Genomic DNA, 13843 nt, shown 5'->3' with positions numbered 1-13843 from the left:
GGAAAATTTCAAACTGGTGTGTTAATGTTTGCATTTAGAACCAATTGGAAGGGTTTAAGTTCTTCAAAACAGCCTACTTGTAAGTTATAACCTCCTTCTATAGAATTTTTACAGTTAGATCTAGGTCTGCAGCAAAGATATTCTGTCTTCCACCCACACAAAGGAATCACCAGCACCAGTTGTATGAACAGCATGGACTTTAATACCAGAAACCTAGCCCTTGAATTCCAGCATTAAGTTCCGAAAAGAAGTAATTAATTAGTTCGTGCAGCTAGGCATAAAGAAAAGGAACTGAATGTCGTTCTGCTTGTACTAAACATGTTGTGAAATTAATTTACACGGTCTCCTGAAGCAAAAGTAAACACCCCGCTGACACTGTTTCCGAGAATCAAGAGTTTTAGACCAAATGAGAGCGTAAATTATCCTTAACATCGGCATAAATTCTAACCTTTGTATAGTATCTGCAGCCATCTGCGCCTTCAGTGACAAGCAAAGCCTAAAATTGGGGTGGAAAAATTTCTCTAACACTACATTGTCGTCCTGCGGATCAGCACCTTTAGTCAAGAATTAAATTTCCTCCTCTCACTTATCTGCAAATTTAAATGAGCACGGTTCCACTATATTATTCACTTTCATGATATGAAAGATGATATTTCATATCGAAATCTCAAATTGTTCAAACATGCACGTTTATAATGTCAGCTTCATTCCATATGCTCACGATTCCTTTCCGCAGCTTCTTCAGATGGCCATAGTGGCAGTCTCAAATTTGGGTCATAACAGAGGAGACAACCAGCCTTCTTATTAGCAATGTCCAAGGCAGCAAGATGAGATGACTTACAAGGCTCCTCAATCAAACTAATAGATACATAGCGAAATACTTTTCACTGCAAAACAATTTTAAGAAAGAGCAAATCAACTTATACAGGCTAACAGCCTATAGCAGCAAGACCTGCAAGATACTGAAGTGATAAATTGTGACCCTTGGGTTTAAGCAACATGCCAAAATCAACATAACAATTTAAGAAAGATTGATAACAAAAGCTTGTCTAAAATCCCAGAACAATTACTGGATCAACAATCTTGAAAATTCCTGTTTCCAATATGCTTCTACAAGGAAACTTAACGCCTTTTTTTTTTATCAAGTTCTGTTCTTGAACAAGCATATCAGCACTGTGGTTGCGGAAAACATGAATTCACGCTCACCTTCAGCTCTCAGCTTCACGAATGCCAGTGCAGTCCTTGCATTCGGATCAAAACGCATGCCAGAGTTGTCAACACTATTAATTTTGTTTCAAAACATCAGCCAGCATGTAGCCAAATTCGTCATCACCAACCTGTGAAGCAGATGGCTGAGAACTTGGTGCTTAAATATATTGAAAACAAGAAGGATTTAAAAGGCCACGGTAAATGAAAAGAAGAAAATCAAACTCATTGAATAATTAGTGAAACGGATGATACGTCAGACAATTTCAATTAAAATTTCGACTCATAATTCTATTCTATACAATTGTTGGACTTTAGGGTGGATCAATACATATGTTGGAAGAAAGATAAATGTTGTATAAGATAAAACCAGTAATGCAAAGTTAAAAAACTTAAGAACAAGAAGAAAATGGAGAGGAAAGTATACTTTTATTAAGTGTTTCTAATTATTTTCTCTTTTTTTGTATTACTTAATAATACTGAATCACAAGCTTTTTATAGGTATAAAGTTCTAAACAATTAAGGAATTAAACTAATATAAAGAAATTCTAATTTGAACAAAAATTATAGTTTGCCAGCTAAATAGATGGATCGGTTCCCAACTGATGGACCAGTACCTCTATTCTTAAAAAAAAACCAAAAATCAAGTTTAATTTTCAACACCCCTTCTTAAACTTGATCTCTTCATAACTCACATATTTGACTTCAACTTTCTTGTTTGTAATGCAATTTTTTAGATAATGAAATCTTGTATCAATAAGCTTACTTTTGTCATGAAAACTTGATTTTTAGCTAAATTAATGGTTGATGAGTTGTCCACATAAATTTTCGTAGGTTCTTTTCTAGCATTCACAATTCTTTCAATAATATTCTTAGTCACATGTAATGATAAACACATGATATAATAGCTACATATTCAGCTTTACATGTTGACAAAGTGACTATAGATTACTTATTTGAACTTTATGTTAATGTTGTGTCTCTCATGTAAAAAACAAAATCGGTAGTGTTTTTTCTATCATCCATATCTCAAACCCAATTATTATCACTATAACCTAGTTTAAACTATTAGAATAATCATAGAACAACCCAAAATCAACTGTGCCTTTAATATTCTAAGGAATTCGCTTTAATGCTTTGAAGTGTGTCATAGTCGATGTCTTCATAAATCTACTCACAAGTCTTACTCCAAAAAGAATATATGGATGAGTACATGTCAAATATCTCAAACTCTCAACTAAACTCTTGAATGATGTAGAGTTTATCTTCTTTCATTCATCATTATTTGACATCTTTACTCCACACTCAACCAGAGTATTTACTCTTGCACAATCCTCCATCTTGAACTTCTCGAGAACCTCTTTGTAAACTTCTCTTGATTCACAAAGATTCTATCTTTTTCTTATTTGATCCCAATCTCTAAGTAGTAGGACATGAGATCAATATTCATCATCTCAAACTCCTTAATCATTGGTTGCTTGAAGTTTCCAAACATCTTTGGATTATTTCCTGTAAAAATCAAGTTATACATATACAAACATACAATAAGAGTATCACTATTATCTTTTATCTTCACATATATAACATATTTATGAAGGAAATAGCCATCAATACGACTATACCAAGCCCTTGGAACTTGCTTTATTTAACTTTAATATCTTATCTTCATGTCCCTTCACTTCATAACCCATAGGTTACATAATGTAGACCTCCTCTTCTAGAAAACCATTAAGAAAGGCTGATTTGACATCCATTTCATACATTTTCCATCTATATCAGGCAGCAATGACAATGATTAATTAAATGGTCTCCAATTTAGAAACTAGAGCAAATAATTCATCATAATCAATCTCATGCTTTTGACTATAACATTATGCCTTTAACCTTGCCTTGTACCTCTCCACCTCTTATTTGACTTTCTTCTTTTCTTTGTAGATCCACTTGACACTTATTAGCTTCTTTTCATTTGGTCTAAGAATAAATTTTCATGTTTCATTCTTTTCAATCAATGCAATCTCCTAATCCATAACAATTATCCAATTTTCACCTTTATAGCTTCTTCAAACACTATATGATCATATGTAGCAAGGTGATAATATAATGTTACATCATCATCAACAGGATTAGTTACCTCATATAAGTCAGTAAGGCTCCTTATCTTTCTTGGTGGACTTGGTAGAGTATCATTATTTGAGCTTCTACTAGAAGAAAAAAAAAAGGAAAAAGAAGAAGAATAAGAAGTTGAGCTCATTGGTGTTTGTGGAGGTGTAACTATAGGTTCTTGATGATCTTCATATCTTTCCTCCTCTTCATCAAGAATCAGTAGGAAGTCATATTTCTCATCATCATCTACCTTATAATCCCATGTTTCTTCTTCATTGAACTCAACATCTTTACTAATCACCATCTTTCCCTCATTAGAGTTATAAAGTTTGTTTCCTTTGGACTTTTGTTTATAGCCCATAAATATCATCTTTTCTAATCTTGTCATCTAGCTTGGTTCTTACTTGATCATCTACATGCACATAATCAATGCTCTTAAAAACTTTCAAGTGATAAACACTTGGCTTTCTTCAACTTCATTCTTCTTATGGGGTCATGCCATTCAAGCTTTTAATAGGACACATATTTGACAAGTAGATAGCACAATCTACGACTACGGCCCAAAACTTTTTAGGCATTTTCTTGGTTTTAAGCATGTTTTTTGCCATGTTAATGATACTTCTATTCTTTATCTTCATCACGCCATTTTATAGTGGGGATCTAGGCACCATTAAGAGGTTTTTTATACCATGATATTCACAAAACTCATTAAAATCATTAGAACAAAATTCACCCCCTGTCTGTCCTCAGTGATTTTATAGAATAACCATTTTTTTTCAACTAATGCCTTAAACTTCTTAAAATAATTAAACATATTAGACTTTCCTTTTAAGAAGTATACCCAAGTTTTTCTACTATAATCATCAATAAAAAAAAAAGTAGAAAATACAGATTTTTACCAAACAAACATAGTTTGATAGGATAGAGGTTGATTTGCTCTTGATATAGACTCCCTTATAAAGCTCTTGCGAACTTACTTGCCCACTAAACATCCTCGACACAACTGATTTGGATGTATAATGGATGGTAAATCCTTCCACATCTTCTTTTATACCATCAATTTCAAGCTACCAAAGTTTACATGCTTGGGTCTCATATGCCAAAACCAAGTCCCATCCTTCACACCTGTATTTGGGTATTTAGGCATATATGTCTCTATGTTTAGCAAAAACATTTTATTCTTTGTTATGACTACCTTTTAAATCATAGCTCCTTTAGTGTTAAGTAATGTCAAAGTACGATATTTTATCTTAATTTCATACCCCTTTTCTAATAATTGTCATAAGATCAATATATTACTTTTTATTATTGGTATATAATAGACATCACCAGTAAATGATGAGTTCCATCTTTCAACTTAATCAAAATCATACATTTTCCTTTGATTGCAACCTTTAAATAATCCATAAAGGTGATATTATCTCTAATTGCTTCATCAAACTCCATGAACTTGTCTGTCTCCACACACTATCACAATCTTTATATTTATCGATGGAATTTTCCGTCGGTATTTGTACTATCATTTCGTTGGTAATTAATTTACCAACGAAATCACCTATAGAAATGTTCGGTCGGTGAATCTTTTGTCAGTAATTTTTTATCCATTGGTAATAAAAAAACATTATTACCGATGAATTTACTGACAGAAAAAATTATGCGAAAACAAAATACTTTCGTATGTAGTTCCGTCGGTAATTATTTAAAAATATTGAAACAAAATCCATTTTACAAAATTACAAAATAATTAAATTAATATAAATCAACACTCTAAATACTCAAAACGCTTGGAAAAAAGAAGAAGAAAATAAACTCAAACAAATTTGCAACAAATAAATAACACAAAAAAAAATTCAACTAAAAAAATTCATATGAAAAAAATAAAGTTGTGATTGCTAAAAATTTAAAAATCCTATAAATAAATCAACTAAAAATTGATCTCATATGAAAAAAAATCCTACAACAACATTCATACAATTATTATGAACAAAAACAATTAAAAATAAAATAAAATAATAAATATAGTGAAAAAAAATTGAAAAAGAAAGAAAAAAAATCTTACCTTAATGTAGTTGCAAGTGAAGCTAAGAAGAGAAAAAAAATTTGTAAAGTATATTAATTAAAAAAAACTAAGAAGAAAAAAGAAAAAAGAAAGGAGAAGAAGACATACCTAAGCATGGAGGAGAAGGGAAGGAGTTGAGGAGAGAAGAGAAGAGAAGATAAAGAAATATATATTGATGCTTTTTACATATGGGGAAGAAGAAGAAGAAGAAAAGAGCCATGTCTGTTGTGAAATTAGGGATTTCAAGCTTTTTATTGGGGCGTTTTACCGATGGTTTTACCGATGGATAATTAAATATTAATATTTTTAATCATTTCATCGATGATTCCGTCTATAATATTTAATTTAAATTTTCAATTTAATCAAAAAATTTCAGAAACCGCCAAATATCACCGACGAGTTTTCAATCCGTCGGTGATTCCGTCTATAATATTTAATTTAAAAGTTTAATTTAATCAAATTTTTTCAAAAAACCGCCAAATAACATCGATAACTTTTCAATTCGTCGGTGATTTTTTTCTGTAAAGAACAGTAATTAACAGTGCAATTAGGAGGTGAACAGTGCAGAGCTCTTTGGAAAATGCCGACAAAATTTTTCGTTGGTGATTCCCTTTATAATTGGTATAATGAATAGTGTTCACAGTTTACCAATGATTTTACCGATGGACATATTCCCTCGGTATATACCTAGGGAATTACAATGTGAAATAAATAATTAAAACAAAGCAAAAAAAATGATGACGTGTCATTTATACCAAAAGAATTATTGACAGATAGAAAATTACCGACGAAAGATTCACCGACAGAGCATGTCCGTCAGTGATTTTTTTGGTAAATTATTACCAACGGAATGGTAGTACAAATACCGATAGAAAATTCCATCGATAAATATAAAGATTGTGGTAATGTAATAATTTATTCTGATATCTTTCTATCACAGTAAAAATCATTACTCCTTTACATGACAACCTAATAAGAACCAATCAATTGTGTGTATGCTATTCAACATGAAAACCAAAACCAGAAGAGTTGCAAGTTTTTACAAAATCAGATTTTCTTCCACGAATAATTTCATCAATAGACAAGAGTGGCCTCAAGAAATAATGAAATCACAATGGTACAGTCAAAGATTTTCTAGATCATAATTAACATGGCCAAAATAAACAAACTCGGGTAAGAAAAGGAAGGCCTGAAATGGCCAAAGCATGCAGCCTGCATAAACCATTTACGTACTTTTGACCGTCTAAAGAGAGGTTTTTCGTTACTTCTCTGAACTTGTTTGAAGAATTGCATTGCATGAACATTAATTTGTTTCGAGAAACTTTATCAAACTTTCTTGGTAAAAATACGACACATATTTTCTTAATTTTCAATAATTATACCTTTGGCCACAAGTAGAAATAAAAAAAAAAATTAGAGTAGACATGAGAGAGAGAGAGAGATGATGACAAAACCGGAAAGGAAAATAAAGGAAACACGAGAGAAAACCCTAGATCTTGCACAGTGGTACAAGAACGAAACCTAATTCACACAACAAATTTTCTGACTCTTTTTAAATCATTTACAGATTGTTTGGAGCATTGGGATTTGACAAGAATTTATTTCATTTCATCTATTCGAAAAAATCTTACGTTTTAAATCAAATAATTGATTTTCATAGAGCTAGTATTTTGGTGCGGCTTCAAAACGCACCTAAAAGACTGCGATTTGATGAGAATTCATTACTGCTACTGTTGCAAATTTTATATCCCAAGAGTCCGTGATTTCAAAAGCTCACCAAAACGTGCGATTTGGAATTGGTTCCGAGCCTAGTGTTTAGGTATTTGGTTAGTTTCGAGTACTGAAAGAAAAGAAATTTTACTTTTCACTTTTCAATTAAAAAAAACTTAGAATCCAGACAGAGACACCCAGAGAATTAAGGGTTTTGTGAAGGACTACGAAGCCTTTCATTGGAAAAGAAACTCCAAGACCCATTAAAGTTAAGATTCTCAATGGATTCTTACATGTATCTGAGCCACAGGCACAATAAACCGTCACAGACCCACCAATAGCTGTTTTTTTCTTGCCTAACCACCACCATGAACCACTACAAAAAGAAGAAGAAGAAGAAGCAACGCCACCAGCTTGGCACAAATCACCTAACAACTCACCACTGTTCAATTACCACCCATGAAAACCTAAGAAATATGACAAGAGAAGCAAACAAATCTTAAAAGAAAGAAAGCATAAAAAAGCAAAATAAAAATAAAGGGTTACAATGATTGCAAACCAAAACAATGTTGGTTTTGAGAATGAATGTTTGATGCTTTTTATCTTTGTATACATTTTCTTATATGAATAAAAAAATATTGCTTTGTTTGTAAAATTTTAATTGAAAAATTCTTAATTACTATGGCCTATAGCAGGTATGTCTCTGCCTTTTGAATTAGGAATTTCTGGTTGAAGAAAAAAAAAGATCTAAGTTAATATAAACATGGAATTTTTTTTTATCATAATTTAAATTAAACATTTAAATTGATATGTAAATTATAATTTTTTAGAGTATAAAAGAAAACTGTTTCCATGTTCAAAACAAAGAAAGTTTAAGGTAATTGTATTCTTAATTGAATTAAGAGATTTATTAAATTTAATTTTATCTATAAAAGAAAAGCAAGACAATTGGGGTGTTTTTTATTTTGTATTTTGTATTATGTTTGCTAAATTATGTAAGTATTTTTCTAAACAACTAAAAAGATCAAATTGTCAATATTCATTTCGATCAATTAATCACAAAAACTTAAGTCTTGATTCACTACTAGAAAATTGTCAAAAAACAATAGAATTGCTGGAAAAAAATGTTTTATCAATAATGTTCAATGAAAATAACAATGGGAAATATTCGTTGGACATTACCGATACCATTAGCGATGTAATATATTTTGTCGGTAATTAACGATACAATTGCTGACAAAATAAAAATAATTAAAAAATCAAGAAATATGTTGTAAGTGATTCTGTTGTTAACATGACACATCATTATTGGCTGATGAAATTACTAAGAGAAATATTTCATCACTGGTTTCCATAAAAAATTTCATAGATAAATTTAAAAGTGTTATAACCTATAGTAGTCTCATTTTTAATTTCTTCTTCTTCATCTTTTTTTTCTTTAATTATAGAAAAAAATAGCCCTTAATTTCACCTTTTTTTCCCCACAAATCTATGTTTCATCCTTACAAATTCGGTCATCCCAACACTCAATAGTATTAGCATCGCTGTCTTTGTTCAATTTTTTCTAAATATTCCCTACTCCAAGTAAACAAACTTACCCCATTTATATTTTAAGTTAATTTATTGATATGTTTTATAGTATTTATAGTTTTCTTGTATATTTAAGTGTTTTACAACATTTTCATATAGAATTTTTTATATTAAAGAATGATTTATGTGTTAAGGGTTGTTTGGGTTTTGAGAAAAATTAAATTTATTGGTAATTTGATGAAATTGAGTTTGATTTTTTTAACTTAGATGTGTTATACTAGAAAAAATAATATGTTATTTAATGGGTACCAATCATATTTTGTCAATTTTATTGTTACTAAGTTGAAGAAATTAGAAAAAAAATTATTTTTTATGGAATTGATAACAATTAAATGATATTGGTTTAGATTAAATAAGTTTAAATTAAGCAAATTATAGATAATTAGTTGGGTACTAATTACTTATTGTTAATTTGATTTATTTAGTTCACATTTTAATTGGTTAGATGTTGGTTGCAAATGATAATTGATTATTAGATGTTGAATTCATTTTAACTATCAAAGTTGAATTTTGAATTGATGATTACATTATTAATAAATATTGTCATCAATATTCTATATAGATTTCATAAATAATGGATGATTGTTCTTGGATGTATCGAGATTTATCCCAAAGGTTGTATAGAGAAGATTATTATAAAAGGGTTGAAGGTTTTATTAATTTCATACTTTCAAGTTTGAAGAATATTAGTGGAGGTGAAATTAGATGTCCATGTGTAAACTGTAAAAATAAAAAGTTTCACCAATCAAATGTTATTATGATTCATCTTCTAAAAAGAGTTTGTAAAGAAATGCATATGTTGGTTTGCATACAGAGAACTCTATGTTTGTTACATGACCATATTAGTAAGGATTATTGACTCAACATCTAGGTCTAGTAAGATACATGTAGTTGTAGATAATAATAGTAATAATTATAGGAGTATGGTGATGGATGCAATGTTAATGAATCATAGTGATTCAGGTGAAGGTTTGCATGAAATAAAGAATGAAATATAGATACAACTAGGCTTTTTAAACTCTCATAAAAATATGATAAACTATTATAAGATTGGTGTATCAATCACATTAAATTGTCGACCATTGTATGAGTATGTACCATCAAGGTAGATTATGGGTTAAAAGAGACTGATTATGATAATATCATTGAATTGACAAAAAGAATTTACTTGAAAAGAATAAACTGAAAGAGAACTTTTATGTTGTAAAATCTATGATGAAACCCCTTGAGCTAGGATACAAAAAAATTAATATATGCCTAAACTTTTACATGTAATATGATGAAGATGCAAATTTAACCAAGTGCAAAGCATGTGGGTATGCTCGGTATAAACTTAATACTGGCAAAGAAAGGACATTTATCGCTTACATAGAATAAATATATTTTCTAATCACTCCTAGGCTACAAAGGTTATTCATGTCTCCAAAGATAATCAAACACATGTCATGACATCATTTACATGGTATGGTAGATGGAGTTATGGTTCATTCTTTTGATGGTGAATCTTGGAAGCAGTTTAATAGGGTAGATTCTCGATTTTCAATGAAACCATAGAATGTACATCTTGGTTTGTGTACCGATGGGTTCAATCTATTTGGGTCCTTTGTTGTACCTATTATTATTGGTCGATCAACTAGCAATTGACAACTTACTCGTAGGGATGTGTTTGAGGTCGAAATTCATATACTTGGTCTTTACAGTCCAAGTAGGAATATAGGTGTTTATCTTCAACCATTGATTGATAAGTTAAATCAGTTATGGTCATTCAAGGCTTTAACAAATAATGTCTAAAGAAAACAGAAGTCTCAAATGAAGACAATTTTGATGTGAACTATAAATGATTTTCCTGTATATGTAATGGTTTTGGAATGGAGCATACATGAAAAATTAGCTAGTCCATACTGTATGAAAAATAATAAGGCATTCACCTTGATAAATGGTGGTAAAGCTTCTTCTTCTTCTTCTTTTTTTTTTTATGGTCATCAGAGATTCTTACTAAGTCATCATCAATATAGAAACAACATAAAGGACTTCTTAAAATGTAAAGTAAAAGGGACGTTGCATCGTTAGTATTGTCAGGTGAAAAACTGTATGATGTAGTTTCGCAGTACAAAGACATTATCTTTAGCTTTCAGCTTGGTAAGTAAAAATTTCATGATTTTAGTGTGACTTATTATTGTGGAAAATAAAGTAATTTTTATAAGTTTTCTTATTGGAAGACTAATATCATCCATCATAATTTGAATATCATGCATATCAAGACGAAGGTGTTTGAAAATATTTTTAACATGGTCATTGACATCAAAAAGAAAACAAAAGACAATATAAAAACTTGAATGAATATAGTTTTGTTTTGTGACCGTTAGAACATGGAGTTGCTTAATGATGGGGTACGTATTACAAAGCTCAAAACCACATTTGCCTCTGATAAAAAGCATAGTTTCTTGTCTATGAATGACTTAAGATTTTGTGATTTTCTAATTAATATACTTTGAACATAACTAGATTAGTGAATTTGGAGGAATACAAATTTTATGGAATGAAGAGTCATGATTGTCATATGTTTATGTAAACATTCATTCTAATTGCTTATAAGGATTTGTTCCCAAAATGGATAGGGGATACACTCATGAAGATTAGTCATTTTTTAGAAATATTTGCTAGAGTAAGTCGTGTTTCCAACACATTAAACATCTTGAAATGAACATCATTACGATAATCTGCAAACTTGAAATAATCTTATCTCCTTTCTTCTTCGATTCAATGGAGCATATGCCTATATATTTAGCATATAAAGTAAAAGTTGGAAGGCATGTGTAGTACATGTGAATGTATCTATTCGAAAGGTTAAGGATTATATCATCATAAGTGTTTATTCAGCACATATGAATGTATCTATTCAAAAGGTTAAGGATTGCATCATCATAAGTGTCTATTGTGTTTTTTTATAAACATTTGGTCAATCAACCTATATTTACTTTCATATAGGTGATTGTTTAACCTCAAGAAAAAATGTTAAAGACAAGGTGTATGTTGAAGCTTTGATATAAGAGACTTGTATTATTGAAGACATTTCAACAATTATCTCATATTATTTTGAGCCTCATATAAAAACAAAAATCAATAATGTTCCAAGACATGATGATGGTGGTGAAGTACCTTTGAGAGAGAATTTGTCAATATTTTTCCATCCTGAATGGTCATTGTCCAATAATGCAATTTCAAGAAGATATTTGACAAACATCGAATTCAAACAAGCATAGAATTATATGCTATTTAACTGTAATGAATTGAGATATTTTAATTAGTAAGACAATTTTATGATTTTATAGTCTTAAATCATTTTATTGTGTATACTCATATAGGTTAAATTCTCAATAACTTCCTTATTAATAACATCGTTAGTTTTTGTTATCCTAAAATCTATATCTTACTAAAGCTCAAATTTTTTAATTATAGGATGAAGAATGTTTCACATGGTTTAAAACCCTAGTACGTAATAATTTATAAATCTAATAACATTACATTGACTTAATTTTTTTCATTAATCATTAATGGTTGTTATTTTTAACCAGGCGTACAACATAAAAGGCAATGTTAATAGTTTGACATGATTACCTTAAGGTCCTGAAAGAAAGATGTAGTGTTTAAAATCACTATATTTGGGTTGAGCTGTAAAACTATGGTTGAAACCACCATGCATTGTGGACTTAAATTGCGACCTTTTTGTACGTTAATATTCAATTATTTCTTTCAAATTCATGCTTTGAAATTGTGTATTCTTGAAATTAGACTTTGTGATTTATTTTGTTATACTTTTTATGTGTTACTATGGTTTATGGGGATTGTTTTTGGATTTTATTGATGCTTGATTTTGTAAACTAGAGTTCAATTTGATTTATAACAATTAAAGATTGAAGGACATGAGTTAAAAATGTTACAAAATTTTATGCTATTTTTTGGTCAAACCAAGGACTAAGGTGAAATAAATGGAAAGAGTGATTGACACTTGTAATGCACGTGCCAGCATGTAAGTGATTGACACTTGTAAAGCCGTTGCGATACAGTGGCACATGTACCTTCATCCATGCTCCAAAGGTGGATTTTCATGGTACAGTTTTAATTGTCTTGGTGGGGGCTTTATTATAAGGTGGCGCGTGGTACTTCTGAAGCCTCGGTGTGACTTTGATGACCTTTTTTTTTCTTTTTTCTCTTCCCTTTTTTCTGTCTTCTTTCCTTGATTTTTACGTAAGTCCCTCTCTAGAATTGCAAACTAAACTATAATTTTTTTTCTTATTAAATTTGATCATTATTCTTTTAATTGTTTTTTTTCTTAATATCATCTTTAACCATTGGGTTGATTGGAGATTAGGCTTTGTAATTTTTTTTTATTTGCTTTCTATGGAATAGTTCTGGTCTCATAAGCTCGGTCACATGTTTGAAAAGTTAACTCAGTAGGCTTGGTTCTTTTTTATCTTTCTTTTAAATTAATTTATTTTTCAATTTCATCCTTCAACATTTAGTTGATTGAGAATTATGCTATGTGATTTTATTTTCTATAATGTTATCTCGGTCTCATGATCGGGGTCATAAGTTTAAAATGTTAACCGAGGTGGACTTTGTTGTTTTGTTTATACTTCCTTTTTTAAATTCATATTTTTTTAATTGCATTCTCTAATATTTAGTTTGTTGGGAGTTGGCTTCATAATGTTTTTATTTTTTTTCTAATAGGTTATTCATATCTCATGATTAGGGTCGCGAGTTTGACAAATTAACTTGGGTTAAATTAGGTTTTTGTCATTTTAAAAAAATTAATTTTTTTTCTCAATTTCATCTTTCAACACTAGGTTGATTTAAAATTGGGCTTCGTAAGTTTTTTAATTTATTTTCTATAAGGTTATTTCATTCTCATGATCCAGATTAAGGGCTTGGTAGGTTTACACGAGTTGAATCGAGTGTTTTTTCTTTTTAAATTGTTTTTTTTTCGTCCTTCAATATTTGGATTAATTAGAAATCAGACTTTATAATTTTGTTTAATTTGATTTCTATTAATATATCGCAATCTCATACCTTAAGTCTTGAATTTTTTAGGTTAACCAGAAATAATTCAAGTCGATCTAATATATTGTTATCTTAATATTTAAGAAAAAAAAGATGTTGTTTGATAAATCACCT

At 29.9% G+C, this 13843-nt stretch overlaps 1 pseudogene; it reads right to left on the bottom strand.

Annotated features, from left to right (window-relative positions):
* Nucleotides 1–120: 120 nt before the first annotated feature.
* LOC133690764 (probable fructokinase-7) lies at nt 121–3613 on the bottom strand (annotated as a pseudogene).
* Between the last annotated feature and the right edge of the window lie 10230 nt (nt 3614–13843).

Source organism: Populus nigra, chromosome 4, assembly GCF_951802175.1.
Source record: "Populus nigra chromosome 4, ddPopNigr1.1, whole genome shotgun sequence".
NCBI lineage: Eukaryota > Viridiplantae > Streptophyta > Magnoliopsida > Malpighiales > Salicaceae > Populus > Populus nigra.
The sequence above is the reverse complement of the archived record's forward strand: the minus strand, read 5'-3'. Positions and strand labels throughout refer to the sequence as shown.